The sequence below is a fragment of the Loxodonta africana genome, chromosome 2, assembly GCF_030014295.1.
Source record: "Loxodonta africana isolate mLoxAfr1 chromosome 2, mLoxAfr1.hap2, whole genome shotgun sequence".
Lineage (NCBI taxonomy): Eukaryota > Metazoa > Chordata > Mammalia > Proboscidea > Elephantidae > Loxodonta > Loxodonta africana.
Window position 1 is genome coordinate 203829205 of NC_087343.1, and position 15244 is coordinate 203844448.

The 15244-nt window shown below is 39.2% G+C and overlaps 1 pseudogene; it reads left to right on the forward strand.

Moving 5' to 3' along the window:
- Nucleotides 1-15244, forward strand: part of LOC100658168 (olfactory receptor 2T11-like) — a 100118-nt pseudogene that overhangs the window by 77593 nt on the left and 7281 nt on the right.

Consider the following 15244-nt stretch of genomic DNA (forward strand, 5'->3'; position numbering starts at 1 on the left):
TATTCCCTATGGCATTATGATGGATTATTGCTGACAATGGAAGCAATGGTATATTTCAGTTGTAAAGTTTTAATTATGATTGATGTGAGTTGACATCCCAGAATCATTTCCTTAGTTGTAAAAAAATAAAGACAATCTTTTCTCCATTAAGTGAATCTTGCCTAGGTTCTAGCATGGAGATTCATCAATTCCAATAGGACTTTATCTTCTTTTGTCATGAGAAAGATGCAATTGTCCTAGATGGAATTGTCATAAAGTCACAGAAACAAGCCTGATCTGGTTGCCCAACGAAGCCCTTGTTCTCAGTATCAGCTGTCTCCCTGCTTGAGTTATGTGCTCTGGAATCATCCTTCATGTTGGTCTTAGGCTGAAATCTCTGTCTGTTCCACATGTAGCCGCAGATCTCCTGAGGATCCTAACACACACGTCCCTGATGCTTATATAACCAACTGTGAAATTTTACTCATATCTATTGGTTATGTCATCCTTACTCATGACCTGCTATTAACTCTAACCTCTTTCTTTCGTTGATGAACCTGATGATTACATTTACTGTCTACCTAAAAAAGACCCCAGTCACTTTAATCTCTATACATTCATGGTGACCTATTTATACCTTTATTATAGAGGATCTGAAGCTGGTGCTTGTAAATGGGTGGAGGTTGCAAATGGAAGAGAGAAACCGATTGCACCCACAGTAAGTCATAACAAGGGTGTGAAGGGAAGGAGGAATCGAAATCAACTAATATGATCTATTACAATTCCTCTCAAAGCTCCTACCACCAAGTTCTTCAATTTCATGTTCTAAATGCTGGGTTTTCAGATACTTTAAGCCTTGAATTCTTAGTCTTTTCTTTGATGTATTCTGTTAAAATCTAATAACGGAGACCTATGGGTTTTATGTGATTACAAATTTCCACTATGGCCAATAACTTGGGTTTTATGTGATTACAAATTTCCACTATGGCCAATAACTTGAGGTCATGTATGGCTATTCAATATATCCATAACTAAACATGCAATAGTTAAATATATAAACTCTTACATGGATTTTTACCTGTGAATCTGGTTATGTATGTCCACAGAAGAAAACATGTACTGGTGTGAAATAGAGTGAAGTAGAATAAATTTATAATCTATGTATGGGAGTAGAAACTGGGAAGTCATTTTCTTTAGCAGGGCACATGAACCAAGCAATTTACTGATGTAATCAGTGTTTTGTACTCCTTTAGATACATTTATACCAACCCAGTGATGAATCACATTTAGATACATTTGGAAATTATCAATCAGCTTTTATAAGCTGCAAATGAAAACTTAGATTGTACCTACTTTAAAATGGGAGAATACCCCTGCCAATGACCAAGATTATAGATAGAAGTGGAGAATAACCTACTCTAAGCAGCTTTGGGCAACCTGGAAGCAATTAAGTGTAATATACAATTTTCTTTGTGGTCACATCGATAATTACTCAGAGGGTACTTAGGCACTAAGGAAACACATCAACTCACCATAAACATGAAAGGTAGGAAAGTACAGTTGAAGGGTGGGGTAAAAAACATTTCTAAAGGAAAGCTTTGAACAGGACATGAAGAATGCATTAAGATATTCCCACTGTCCAGATCAAACCTGACCAAGTAGTGCTTCCTGGGAGCATCAATGACGGCATGCAAATCCTTATTGAAAACATGAAGGGACACTGAAGATCTACTATTAATGCTGCTTCCCTGATAGTTATTAAGTTCGCTTACTTTTTTGGCTCAATAATTGTGATTTACAGTGGGTTGTCTACTGCATTTCCAGGTAGAATATATGGAAAGCTCTTGAGTACAAAAAGGAGGTGGAAATTAAAGAAAGAAACAAGATCCAGAAGGTAATGTAATTTAGTTAAAATGTTCTTAATGGTAGCTCCATATTATTAAAGTTGCATCTGGCTACTTGAACTAAATATTCTCCCCTGGCTTCTCGAGTTGCCACAAAGGGCTCTACTAAGGTGAAGAACTACCCTGTGGAGGGGGCAAAACAGCAGATGTGATTATTGAAAGTCAGGCCAGTCTTTTTTTTATATTGCCTGTGCTGGTGTACCTACACAGATTGGTTTTTCTTAGCGTATCATGCTTTTCCAAGTAGTGATGCTCCAGGTTACTTCCTGCAGAGGACTGACTATTGAGACACTAGAGGATTTTAGATTACACACGCAGTTTCAGTATCTATGAGATGATATGGACAAAGATGTTGAGTTCCCGTTACAAGTTATATGTACACATGACAACAGCAAGTGCCCCAGAGGGTCCTTAAGACAAATAGGACAACACAGAAGAGGTGAGTCCCTAGTCAACCATTAATAAATTTGTGTATCTCCATTGTATTGGATTTTCCTCAAGACTTCAAGGTGTAAAATTATCCTGTTTATCCAGAACTTTATTCTGCTGATTTGCTTGAATATGTGCCATCTTTTGGCCTTTCTTGGGGTCCCTTATTTAGGGGGTTGATTTTTCCTATTCTATCAACAAGATATCACATTGTGGTAAACACTTCCCAAATGTATGTGACAATGAGAAATTTTACTTTCTTCCCATGTGGAAGGGATGTTTCTTTCTTGCAGATTCAAAAAATATTGTCCTTCAGGACAAAACACCATGCAACCTGGCCATTTTGATTTTTTAATAATTTATTTTTTGATAGCTTCCCTCAAGTAAGGTATGAACACATTATCAGTTAAATAGCTTTTAAAAAAATACACAATTACAAGTAGTAACTGTGAAAAAAGTCCCTGGGTAGTGCAGTTCGAGTCCATCCAGAGACACTTCAGAAGAAAGGTATCACAAAATATCAGAAGAAAGGCCTAGTGTTCTAGTTTTGAAAAATCAGTCATTGAAAGCCCTGTGGAGCACAGTTCTACTCTGACACACCTGGGGTTGCCTTGAGTTGGAATCAACATGACAGCACTCTTTAGTGTCCTACTTCTTCCCTAATTATTGGTAACAAATTGACATACATCATTCCAATCTTTTTCTATTTAAAATAAATACACAAGTCATTTTTTATGTTTTGTTTTGGCCCTTTTTCCCCAATAAACTTTTTACTTTGAATGAATTTTAGATTTACAGAAAAGTTGCCAAGATAGTACAGAGAATTCTCATGTACTCTTCACCTTGCTTTCCATAATATTAACCATGGCAAATTTGTCAAAACTAAGAAATTAACATTGGTGTATTACTATTAACTGAACTTAATACTTTACTTGGATTTCACCTTTTTTTCACACTAATATCCCTTCTCCGTTTCAGGATTCAATCCAGGATATCACATTTCGCTTAGCCATCATGTTTCCTTAGTCTCCTCTGGTCTATGACAGTTTCTTAGTCTTTCCTTTTTTTTCATAACCTTGACAGTTTTGAAGAGTATTGGTTAGATATTTTGTAGACTGTCCATGAATTGAGTTTGCCTGATGTTTTCCCACAATTATGTTGGGATTATTAGTTTAGGGGAAGAATATCACAAAAATTATTTATACCATGTCAGAGGATATATGGTATCAACATGATATCATATCAGAGGATAAGTGATATCAACACGACTTATCACTGATGATGCTATCCTCGGTCAATTAATTAAGGTAGTGTTTGCCAGGTTTTTTATTGTAAAGTTACTGTTTTTCCATTTGTATACTCTATTCTTTGAAAGTGAGTCACTAAATCCAGTTCACACTCAAGGGAGAAGATGTTAATCTCCACCTTTGAGAGGGAGTATCTACATATATTATTTGGAATTCTTCTGTAAGAAAGTTTTTTCCCTTATCCCTCATTTTTTATGCACGCATTCATTCAATCGTTTATTTTTAGCCATATGGACTCTTGCTGTTAGGCTGGCTTCTCTAAAGAAGCAAAACCAGTGAAGCATGTGTGTGTGTAAAGAGAGAGAGAGAGAAAACGATTTATATCAAGGAAATAGCTCACTTGGTTGTAGAGCTGGAAAGTCCCACAGTCCGTGGGTCAGGGTGGAAGCTTCTCCTGACTCAGGGGCTAGCAAATCCAAGATCAGCAGGTAAGATAGCAGGCGACTGGCTCACAGGCTGCAGAGGCTGATGAATCCCAAGGTCAGCAGGTAAGCTGCTAGCTCAAGTCCCAAGAACCAGAGGTCAGATGAACAGGAACCAGCTGCCTGATTGAGTGAGCAAAAGCCCACAAGCCATACCAGAAAGTCTACATATATTGGATGTAGGCCACACTCCCAAGGAAACTCCTTTTCAACTGATTGGCTACTCACAGCAGATTTCATCATAACTGTGATTACATTATTACATAGCTGCTAAACTACATCATAAATGCCAAACCACTGAGAATCATTGCCCAGCCAAGCTGACACACAACCTTAACCATTACACCTGCATATTTATTTTAAACTTTGTGTTATAATCTGGTACTATGTTATTTATTTTGTTGCCCAAATTGTTCCAGTTTTGGTCATGGCAAGCTCTCTCAGATTGACTCTCGTTTTCCTGTAAGAAACCCCCATTTTTTTTTGTTTTTGTTTTTTGAGCATTTCCTTACTTCCTGGCACTATAAGATGCTCCAAGGTTATTTTGTCTTTTTTTTCTCTCCCCCAGCTCTGGAATCAGCCATTTCTCTAAGGAGGACTGGTTCTTCTTATTGAAGAACGGCATTTAGAAACCAATATCTGGGCACAGTTGTGCTTGTCGTTACTCAAGTGTCACTGATTTTAGGCCCTCTTAGTGGAAAGAGCTGGGAAATATATTTGTGTATACCCACATATCTATTATTATTTATGTATTTAGCTATATATCTTATATATTAAATTAAAACATACGTTCATATTGATGTCTCTTACCCTAATCTAGTATCACATGGTTCTTTCTAGCCTTTCCCACTTGCTTATTTTTAACTTATTTCTCTGATAGTGAGAAGTATGATTGCCATTATTTACCATTTATTGGCTTATTTGTTCAACCTTTTATACATGTAAAATAGTTTCATATCCCTGTGAAAAACAAATTTACCAACTTGAGTATAGTGTTTATGTACAGTTCATTTTGTTTTTAGCCTTAGTTTCCAAACAAAGCTCAATTTTTCCCCAAAGTTACTTAGGTCAGCTCCTTTGCTCCCTTTCTCCTCTAGTGAGGTTATATTATACATTTGTTATATGTTGTTGTTAGGTGCTGTCGAGTTGGTTCTGACACATAGCGACCCCATGCACAACAGAACAAAACACTGCCAGGTCCTGTGCCATCCTTACAATCATTGTTATGCTTGAGCCCATTGTTGCAGCCACTGTGTCAATCCCCCTTGTTGAGGGTCTTCCTCCTTTCCACTGACCCTGTACTTTGCCAAGCATGGTGTCCTTCTCCAGGGACTGATCCCTCCTGACAACATGTCCAAAGTACGTAAGATGCAGTCTCACCATCCTTGCTTCTAAAGAGCATTATGGTTGGTTGTACTTCTTCCAAGACACATTTATTCGTTCTTCTGGCAGTCCATGGTATATTTAATATTCTTCGCCAACACCACAATTCAAAGGCATAATTCTTCTTCAGTCTTCCTTATTCACTGTCCAGCTTTCACATGCATACGATGCCACTGAAAATACCATGGCTTGGGTCAGGCGCACCTTAGTCTTCAAGGTCTTCAACACTTTAGGTCCTTTGCAGCAGATTTACCCAATGCAATGCGTCTTTTGATTTCTTGACTGCTGCTTCCATGGCTGTTGATTGTGGATCCAAGTAAAATGAAATCCTTGACATTTGTAGTATAGCCAGATTCATTTGTGACTGTCTGCATTCCATCCTGGGATCCCCTGATATCTTGGTTAATTTTTTTTTGCATAAATTAAGGTTTATTCTTTGTGATATACAGGTATATGCATTTTGACAAATTCATAGAGCCATGCGCGTACTATCCCAGTGCCATAGGGAACAGTTCTATCACCCTAAAAGTTTTCTTGTACATCCCCTTTGCAGTAAACTCTCCCTCCTCCCACAACCATTGGCATCCACTGATCTGTTTTTCCCTCTCTATAGTTTTGCCTTTTCCTGAATGTCATATGAATGGAATCACATAATACGTACTGTGGTAGGCCGAACAATGGCTCCCAAATATGTCCATGTCCTAATCCCCTGAACCTGTGAATGTTACCTTCTGTGGAAAAAGGAAATTTGCAGATGTGATTAAATTAAAGATATTGAGATTACCCTGGTGAGTCTGATGTAATCAAAATGGTCTTTATAAAATGAACACAAAAGGGTTCATGGAAGAGAAGGCATTATGACAATGGAAGCAACGGGAGAGATGGAGAGAGATTTGAAGGTGCTACTCTTCTGGTTGTGAAGATAGAGGAAGGGCCATGAGCCAAGGAATAGAGGTGGCCACTGGAAGCTGAAAAAGGCAAGGAAATGGATTTCCCCCTCAGAGTCACAGAAGGAAGTAGCTCTGCCAATACCTTGATTTTGGCTAGTTAAACTGATTTTAGACTTTTGACCTCAAGAACTATGAGACTAAATATGTATTGTTTTAACCACCAAGTTTGAATAACTTATTATAGCAGCAATAGGAAAATAATACACGTAGCTTTCGTTGTTGTTGTTAGGTGCCATTGAGTCAATTCCGACTCATAGCTACCCTATGCACAACAGAACGAAACACTGCCCAGTCCTGAGCCATCCTCACAGTTGCTGCTATGCTTGAGCTCATTGCCACAGCCACTGTGTCAATCCACCTCGTTGAGGGTCTTCCTCTTTTCCACTGACCCTGTACTCTGCCAAGCATGATGTCCTTCTCCAGGACTGATCCCTCATGACATCATGTCCAAAGTATGTAAGACGCAGTTTCGCCCCTCTTGCCTCTAAGGAGCATGCTGGCTGTACTTTTTCTAAGACAGATTTGTTTGTTCTTTTGGCAGTCCGTGGTATATTCCATATTCTTTGCCAACACCACAATTCAAAGGCGTCAATTCTTCAGTCTTTCTTATTCATTGTCCAGCTTCCACATGCAATGTGGCTTATTTCACTCAGGAAAACGCATTTAAGATGCATCTATGTTGTTAACATGAACCAATAGCTGGTTCTGTTTTATCACTGATAAGTATTCTAGTATATAGATGTACCATAGTTTGCTTATTTATTTACCTGTTAAAGGACATATTGGTTGGTTCCAGTTTTTGCCGATTATAAATAAAACTTCTACTATAAACGTTCTTGTACACGTTTTCATGAACTAAAGTTTTCAGTTCACCTGTGTAAAAACTTAGAAGTGGGATTTCTGGGTTGTATGGCAAGTCTACACATAGCTTTGTAAGAAATTGTCTATTTGCTTTCCAAAGGGACTACATCATTTTGCATTCCCACCAGCAATGAATAAGAGCTCCTGTTTTTCCACACACTCATCAGCATTTTGTATCATTAGTTATATGGATTTTAGCCTTTCTAATAGGTTTTTTTTAATAGGTGAAGAATATTGAATACAACATGGAGTACCAGAAGAACAAAGAAATCTGTCTTGGAAGAAGTACAGCTAGAATGCTCCTTAGAAGCAAGGATAGTGAGACTTTGTCTCACATACTTTGGACATATTATCAGGAGGGATCTGTCCCTGGAGAAGGACATCACACTTTGTAAAGAAGATGGGCAGCAGAAAAGAGGAAGACCCTCAATGAGATGGATTGACACAGTGGCTGCGACAATGGATTCAAACGTAGCAACGACTATGAGGATAGAGCAGGGCCCGGCTGTGTTTCATTCTGTTGTACATAAATTTGCTATTAAAATGGACACAACAGCACCTAACAACAAAAATAGGTGTGTGAGGATCCCTGGTGGTGCAGTGGTTAAAGTGCTTAGCTGCTAACCAGGTGGGCAGTTTGAACCCAGCAGCCTACTCCATGGGAGAAATGTATGGCAATTTGCTTCTGTTAAGATTTACAGCCTTGAAAACCCTATGGGGCAGTTCTACTCTGTCCTATACAGTTGCCATGAGTTGGAATGGACTTGATGACAATGATTTTTTTTTTTTTTTTTTTTGGTTTAATAGATGTGTAGGGATAGTTTGCTGTGGTTTTAATTTTGATTTATGTTTCTCCAGTGGCTAATGATGTTTAGCATCATTTCATGTGCCTATTCATCATTACTTCTTTAGTGAAGTATTTGTTCAAATATTTTGCCCATTTAAAAAATGTTTGTGTATGTGTCTTTGTCTCTCTATGTATTATTAGGTTTTGAGAGTTCTTTATGTATTCTCATACGAGTTCTTTATCAGATATATGATTTGTAAATATTTTCTCCCAGTCTGAGTCTTGTTTTTTTCATTCTCTTTACTATGATTTTTTTACATGTGTACATTTATACATACATAATTCACATACCACAGCATTCACCATTTAAAGTATATAATTTAGTGGTTTTAGTATACTGATGGAGTTGTGCAACCATCACCAAATTTAGTTTTTATCATCCTGAAAGGAACACCCATATCATTAGCAGTCATTCCCTATTTCACCCTATTCCCACCAAGCCTCTCCCCATCCCTGCTCCAGCCTTAGGCAACCACTAATCTACTTTCTGGATTGACCTTTTTATCTTTATGAAAAGTCCCTCTTTAGTATTATTTTTGTTTTATAGCCTGTGTTGTGGGATATTAGGATAGCTAATTCAGGTCTGTTATTATTGCCGTTTGCATGGTGTATCTTTTTCCATCATTTTACTTTCTACTTACTTGTATTTTTTAATCTTCCTTTTTTAATTTTATCTGACAATCTCTGTCTTTTGCTTGGATTGTTCAGTTTATTCACAATTAGTGTTATTGTTGATATGGTTGGATTTAAACCTACCATTTCATTTTCTGTTTTCTATAGATCTCATATCTCTTTGCTCCTTTACTATTTTCTTTTGTAGTGAGTATATAATTTCTAGGGTAGCGTTTTAATTCCTTAATACTTTTTTTAAATATTAAAATACTATGGCCTTGTATCTAACCATCCAAGTAAATGGTGGTCTTATATTTGCCCTTATTTTCTTCCTTTTTACCGATAGATCATTGTGGCTCACCTGCTTGCCAGGTCAATTTCTGGAGCACAATAACCCCATGGGAAAGTGGATCAAAAGAAGTGAGACACCCAGACACTTGCATGCTAGAAAGAATTTATGTTCAGGTAAAGAATATAACAGGTAAGAGGAGTTCCTGTATCCTGTGTTCCTCCTTTTTCCCAAAACTGCTTGGAATTGTGACCAGTGCTTTAGTCCTGATAACACAGGATGTTAAGTAATCAATATATTAGCCTCAGTCTCTGAACCACCCAACAATAAACTACCCTGTCATTACCACTGTACTCATATCCACCTTCTTGGACAGTTGTCAAATTTCTGACAGTGCTGCAGGACCTAGGGCTCTACAATAGAGTGACTCACAAGAATATAGGTCTCCCTCCACAGTACTGCAGCTTTTTACCCCAGGGACTGTCCAAATGCCAGGATGGCCATGATCCACCCCAGTATTGACCACATGATTCCCTAGGTACCATGGGGATGCTCTCACCTGTTGGAACATCCCACTTATGGTGAGCACAGCAGCCCTAAACCAAGGGAAGCTGTATCACCTGATACAGCTTTTCCTTAGTCATATCCATAACAGCAATGAGGAAGCTCTCCCTATCGTAACATCTCATTTCTCCTGACCCATCAACCCTCAGGTCATTGGGCTCATGATGCAAAGGAACTATCAAATCATCAAGTCAAATTTACCATTTGAAGACGTGTATATACTCTTCAATTTTCTCTGAGTACATTCTATGTCCTCACCTTTATTATGAGAATGCCTGAGTGGGAGCAAGGTGCCCTGGGGGGGTCCTGGTGGGCGACAATCCTTGTATGCCAGATGGAAAGGGACAGAGCAGGCCTTAGATCTATCTGTAAAGGAAGCTAGTCATAGGTTACATTGACGTCACTTGGTTGGAACCATTGATTTGCCCCTAACTGGCCTTGAACTGAGTGTTCCTGAGCCTCGGTTCCTTTGTATGCAACACTAAGGTGCTTAATGATTATTCTCTAAAGTCTAAAGTTCCTCCTACTTGAATAAACAATTACTCTGGCATCTGAAAGAAATTCCCGGCAGCTGTCAGAGAACAGAGTTAATTGGTGTCTGGGGACAGAATTCCCAATGGACAAATGCCACAGAAGCAGTTACGGAAGGACAGGCATTTATTTCATCAGGTGTTTCCCAGCCTGTTGCACAACCTTATATTTAATACTCATTTCCTGGAGAGTTCACAGCTCCATTGCAATGTGGTTCCTCATTCAGGCTATGTTTTCTTCTGTGGATATCCAACTAATCATCTGAGTAGATCTTCCACAAAGAATAAGCCTGAAACTAAGAGAAGAGGCTAAATTTTCCAAAGGTCAGTGCTGTCTGGGCATGAGCAGGTTTCAAGGTTTCCATTTTGTTGGGAACAATAATCTGGTCCTTGCCCAGCAGTGAAGTGAAGCTCATGTCTAGGTCAGTTCTCTCAAAGTGTGTTAACTTATGCTCCCTTCAACAGTTTATGAAAGCTTCCAGTTCCACACCCTGAAAATCTATTACTAGGACAATCCAGACATAACCTGCACAGGCATATTGGTTTCTAGATGGAGTCAGTGAAGAGGTGAGCTGGGGCTGGAGGCTTCATCTGTAAGGCAGGGCCTGATCCGAAAGACAGGCATTGGAGCTGTTATGGATTGAAATGTATCCCCCCAAAATATGTGTTGTAAATCCTAAACCTCTATATCTGTGATCATAATTTCATTTGGGAATGAATTTTCCTTCTTATGTTAATGAGCCAGTATTAGTGCGATATAAAAAAGCAAGCTAGCAAGTGAACACAAATGGAGAAGATAAATGCCATGCCAGGTGAAGATCACTGTGGAGCCAAGGAACAGAAGCGGAAAAGAGAAAAGAACCTTCCCTCCAGAGCCAACAGAGAAGGAAAGTCTTCAGCTTGATCTGGAGCCTTGATTTCAAACTTCTAGCCTTCTAAACCGTGAGAAAAATAAATTTCTGCTTGTTAAAGCAGCTCATTTGTGATATTTCTGTTATAGCACCACTAGATAATTCAGACATGGCCTGTAGGAGAAAAGACCACCACGTAATATCATTCCCCAATTACTCCACCTTCCCTTCTTCAACGTTTTCCCAGACTCTACATTCTTGACTGGATTCTCAAAGAAGAAGTGGGATGGGATCAGGGGACTGAGGTGTGGTTGATGCTGAGTGCTATAGGGATTGAAGTGGTAGAGGTAAGTGGAAGGACAGGAGGGGACAATGTGGCTATGCAAAGTTGTAACTGGGTGAGAGGTGACACATTCACCCTGAGTCAGATTGCCAGGTTCAAATCAAAACTCTCTACCTGTCACCCATTTGAACTTAAGAAGTGTTAACTATGACTATTTCAACCATTATTCCCTACCTTGTAAATGGGCATTTGCAAATGTCCATATTTTAAATTTAATTATTCTTTTCTCTTCATGTTTTGGTTAAAACAGTGTAACTCCGGTATCACCTGGTCAAGAGGAGAAACAGGCAGGATGAAATCTAACCCATTTGAATCTAATGAAAACCAGCCATCTGTATTAACAATTACAGAGACTGTGAGATAGCAGACCTTGATCATGCATTCCAGCAGCTACCAGTCCTGGTTCGCAACCTGATCCACCCAAGCTTTAAGGCTGATTTATGTTGATGTTCTGAGAAAATCAAGACCATCAATGACCCACCACATTTAACCAGACTCAAGAAGGAAATATCACAATTTTCATTTATATAGGTGACTACTTAAGATAATATCAACGGGATTCCCAGGAAGGACCGATCCTAAATTGTTTTCTTTCTCCCTCTCTTCCTTCAACAGTATTAGGTAGTCTTGTATACCAGGCACCAATGTCTTATTATTGGAGAAAAAATAATAAATAAAACAGTCAAGTTTCTGACAGGCTGGGAGCAGAATGTGCAGACATAAGAATAAATAGCTGTAACTGACTATTGTTCAGATAGAGCAAGATTCTGAGAGAGCCCAGATGTGGGCTTTGCTGATGAACGGTTCTAATACTGACTTCAGTCATTTCAGATTGCCCATTACCTAAAATCTGTTACTCTAATATCAGCCAGTATTTAAATTACAGGTAGTGCTTTTTACGTTAAAAACAACCCTTCTAGAGGATTTTTTAAAATTGCGCTTTAAGTGAAAATTTACGGTTCAAGTTAGTTTTTCATACAAAAATTTATACACACATTGTTATGTGACCCTAGTTGCTCTCCTTATAATGTGACAACACACTCCTTTCCACCCCAGATTCCCCTTGTCCATTCAACCAGCTCCTGTCTTTTTCTGACTTCTCATCTTACCTGCAGACAGGAGCTGCCCATGTAACTACTTGAGCTAAGAAGCATGCTCCTCAAGAGTATCATTTTATGTCTTATAGTCCAGTCTAATCTTTGTCTGAAGAGTTGGCTTCGGAAATGGTTTAGTTTTGGGCTAAACCATTTTTCCAGGCCATGTCTTCCAGGGTCCCTCCAGTCTCAGTCAGACCATTAAATCTGGCCTTTTTTTAAAAAAAATTTTATTGTGCTTTAAGTGAAAGTTTACAAGTCAAGTCAGTCTCTCATACAAAAATTTATATGCACCTTGTTGTATACTCCTAATTGCTCTCCGCCTAATGAGACAACCAGCTCCTTCCCTTCATTGTCCATTCCTCCAGCTTCGTGTCCATTCCACCAGGTTCTGACCCCCTTTGCCCCATCCTCTCCTCTCCAGAGAGGAGATGCCTACATTGTCTTAAGTGTCTACTTGATCCAAGAAGCTCATTCTTCAGCAGCATCTTTTTCTATCCCATGGTCCAGTCAAACCCCTGCCTGAAGAGTAGGCTTTGGGAATGGTTCCTGTCTTGGGCCATGACCACCAGGGTCCTTCTAGTCTCAGTCAGACCATTAAGTCTGGTCTTTTTACAAGAATTTGGGGTCTGCATCCCACTGCTCTCCTGCTCCCTCAGGGGTTCTCTTTGTGTTCCCAGACAGGACAGTCATCAGTTGTAGCTGGGCACCGTCTAGTTTTTCTGGTCTCAGGCTGACGTAGTCTCTGGTTTACGTGGCCCTTTCTGTCTCTTGGGCTCATAATTACCTTGTATCGTTAGCGTTCTTCATTCTCCTTTGCTCCAGGCGGGTTGAGAACAATTGATGCATCTTAGGTGGCCGCTTGCTAGCGTTTAAGACCCTAGATGCCGCTGTCCAAAGTGGGATGCAGAATGTTTTCTTAATAGATTTTATTATGAACTCTGGTCTTTTTACTAGAATTCAAGTTCTGCACCCCACATTTCTCTTGCTCCATCAGGGACTCTGTTGTGTTCCCTGTCAGGCTGGTCATTGGTGGTAGCTGGGTACCATCTAGTTCTTCTGGTCTCAGGTTGATGGAGTCTCTGGTTTACGTGGCCCTTTCTGTCTCTTGGGCTCATAATTTCCTTGTCTTTGGTGTTCTTCATTCTCCTTTGCTCCAGGTGGGTTGGGACCAATTGATGCATCTTAGATTGTTGCTCACAATCTTTTTAAGACCCCGGATGCCACTCACCAAAGTGGGATACAGAACATTTTCATAATAAACTTCGTTTTGCCAATTGACCTAGATATCCCCTGAAACCATGGTCCCTAGACCTCCACCTCTGCTACTCTGTCCCTCAAAGTGTTTGGTTGCATTCAGGAAACTTCTCAGCTTATGGCTTAGTCCAGTTGTGCTGACTTCCTCTGTATTGTGTGTTGCCCTTACCTTTGCCTAAGATAATTCTTGTCTGCTGTCAGGTTTGTCAGGTTAGTGAATACCCTTCTCCCTCCCTCCCCACCCTTGTAATCATCAAAGAATGTTTTCTTCTGTGTTTAAACCTTTTCTAGAGTTCTTATAATAGTGGTCTCATACAATGTTTGTCGTTTTGTGAATGACTAATTTCACTCAGCATAATGCCTTCCAAGTTCAACCATGTTATGAGATATTTTGCAGATTCATTGTTCTTTATCATTGCATAGAATTCCACTGTGTGACTAGGCCATAATTTGTTCATCCACTCATCTGTTAATAGGCACCTGGTTGTTTCCATCTTTTGTCTATTGTGAACAGTGCTGCAACGAACATGGGTGTGCATGTATCTATTTGTATGAGGGCTATTTTTTCTCTAGCATGTATTCCAAGGAGTGGAATTGCTGGATTGTATCGTACTTCTATTTCTAGCTTTTTAAGGGAGCACCAAATCGATTTCCAAAGTGGTTGTACCATTTTACTTTCCCACCAGCAGTATGTAAGTGTTCCAGTCTTTCCACAACCTCGCCAACATTTATTATTTTGTGTGTTTTGGATTAATGCTAGCCTTGTTGGGTAAGACGGTATCTCGTGGTAGTTTTCATGTGCGTTCTCTAATGGCTAATGATTGTGAGTGTTTCTTCATGTATCTGTTAACCACCTAAATGTCTTCTTTGGTGAAGCACCTGTTCATTCACTTTGCCCATTTTTTTAATTGGGTTATTTCTCTTTTTGTTGTTGAGGTTTTGCAGTATCTTGTAGACTTTAGAGATTAGGCCCTGATTGGATTTGTCATAGCCAAAAATTTTTCCCAGTCTGTAGGTTGTCTTTTTACTTTTTTGGTGAGGTCTTTCGATGAGCATAAATGTTTTATTTTTAGGAGCTCCCAGTAATCTAGTTCCTCTTCTGGTGTTTGTGTATTGTTAGTTACAGTTAGTATCCTGTTTATGCCATGTATTATGGCTCCTAGCATTGTCCTTACTTTTTCTTCCATGATCTTTATCTTTTGAGGTTTTATATTTAGGTCTTTGATCCATTTTGAGTTAGATTTTGCGCAAGGTGTGAGGTATGGGTCTGGTTTCATTTTTTTTGCAAATGGATATTGAGTTATGCCAGCACTATTTGTTAAAGAGACTGTCTTCTCCCCATTTAATGGACTTTGGGCCTTTGTCAAGTATCATCTGCTAATATGTGGATGGATTTATATCTGGATTCTCAATTCTGTTCCATTGGTCTCTGTATTTGTTGTATCAGTACCAGGCTGTTTTGACTACCGTGGCAGTATAATAAGCTCTAAAATCAGGTAGTGTGAGGCCTCCTACTTTGTTCTTCTTCTTCAGTAATGCTTTACTTATCTGGGGCCTAGTCCCTTTCCATATGAAGTTGATGATTTGTTTCTTCATCTCATTAAAAAATGTAATTGGAATTT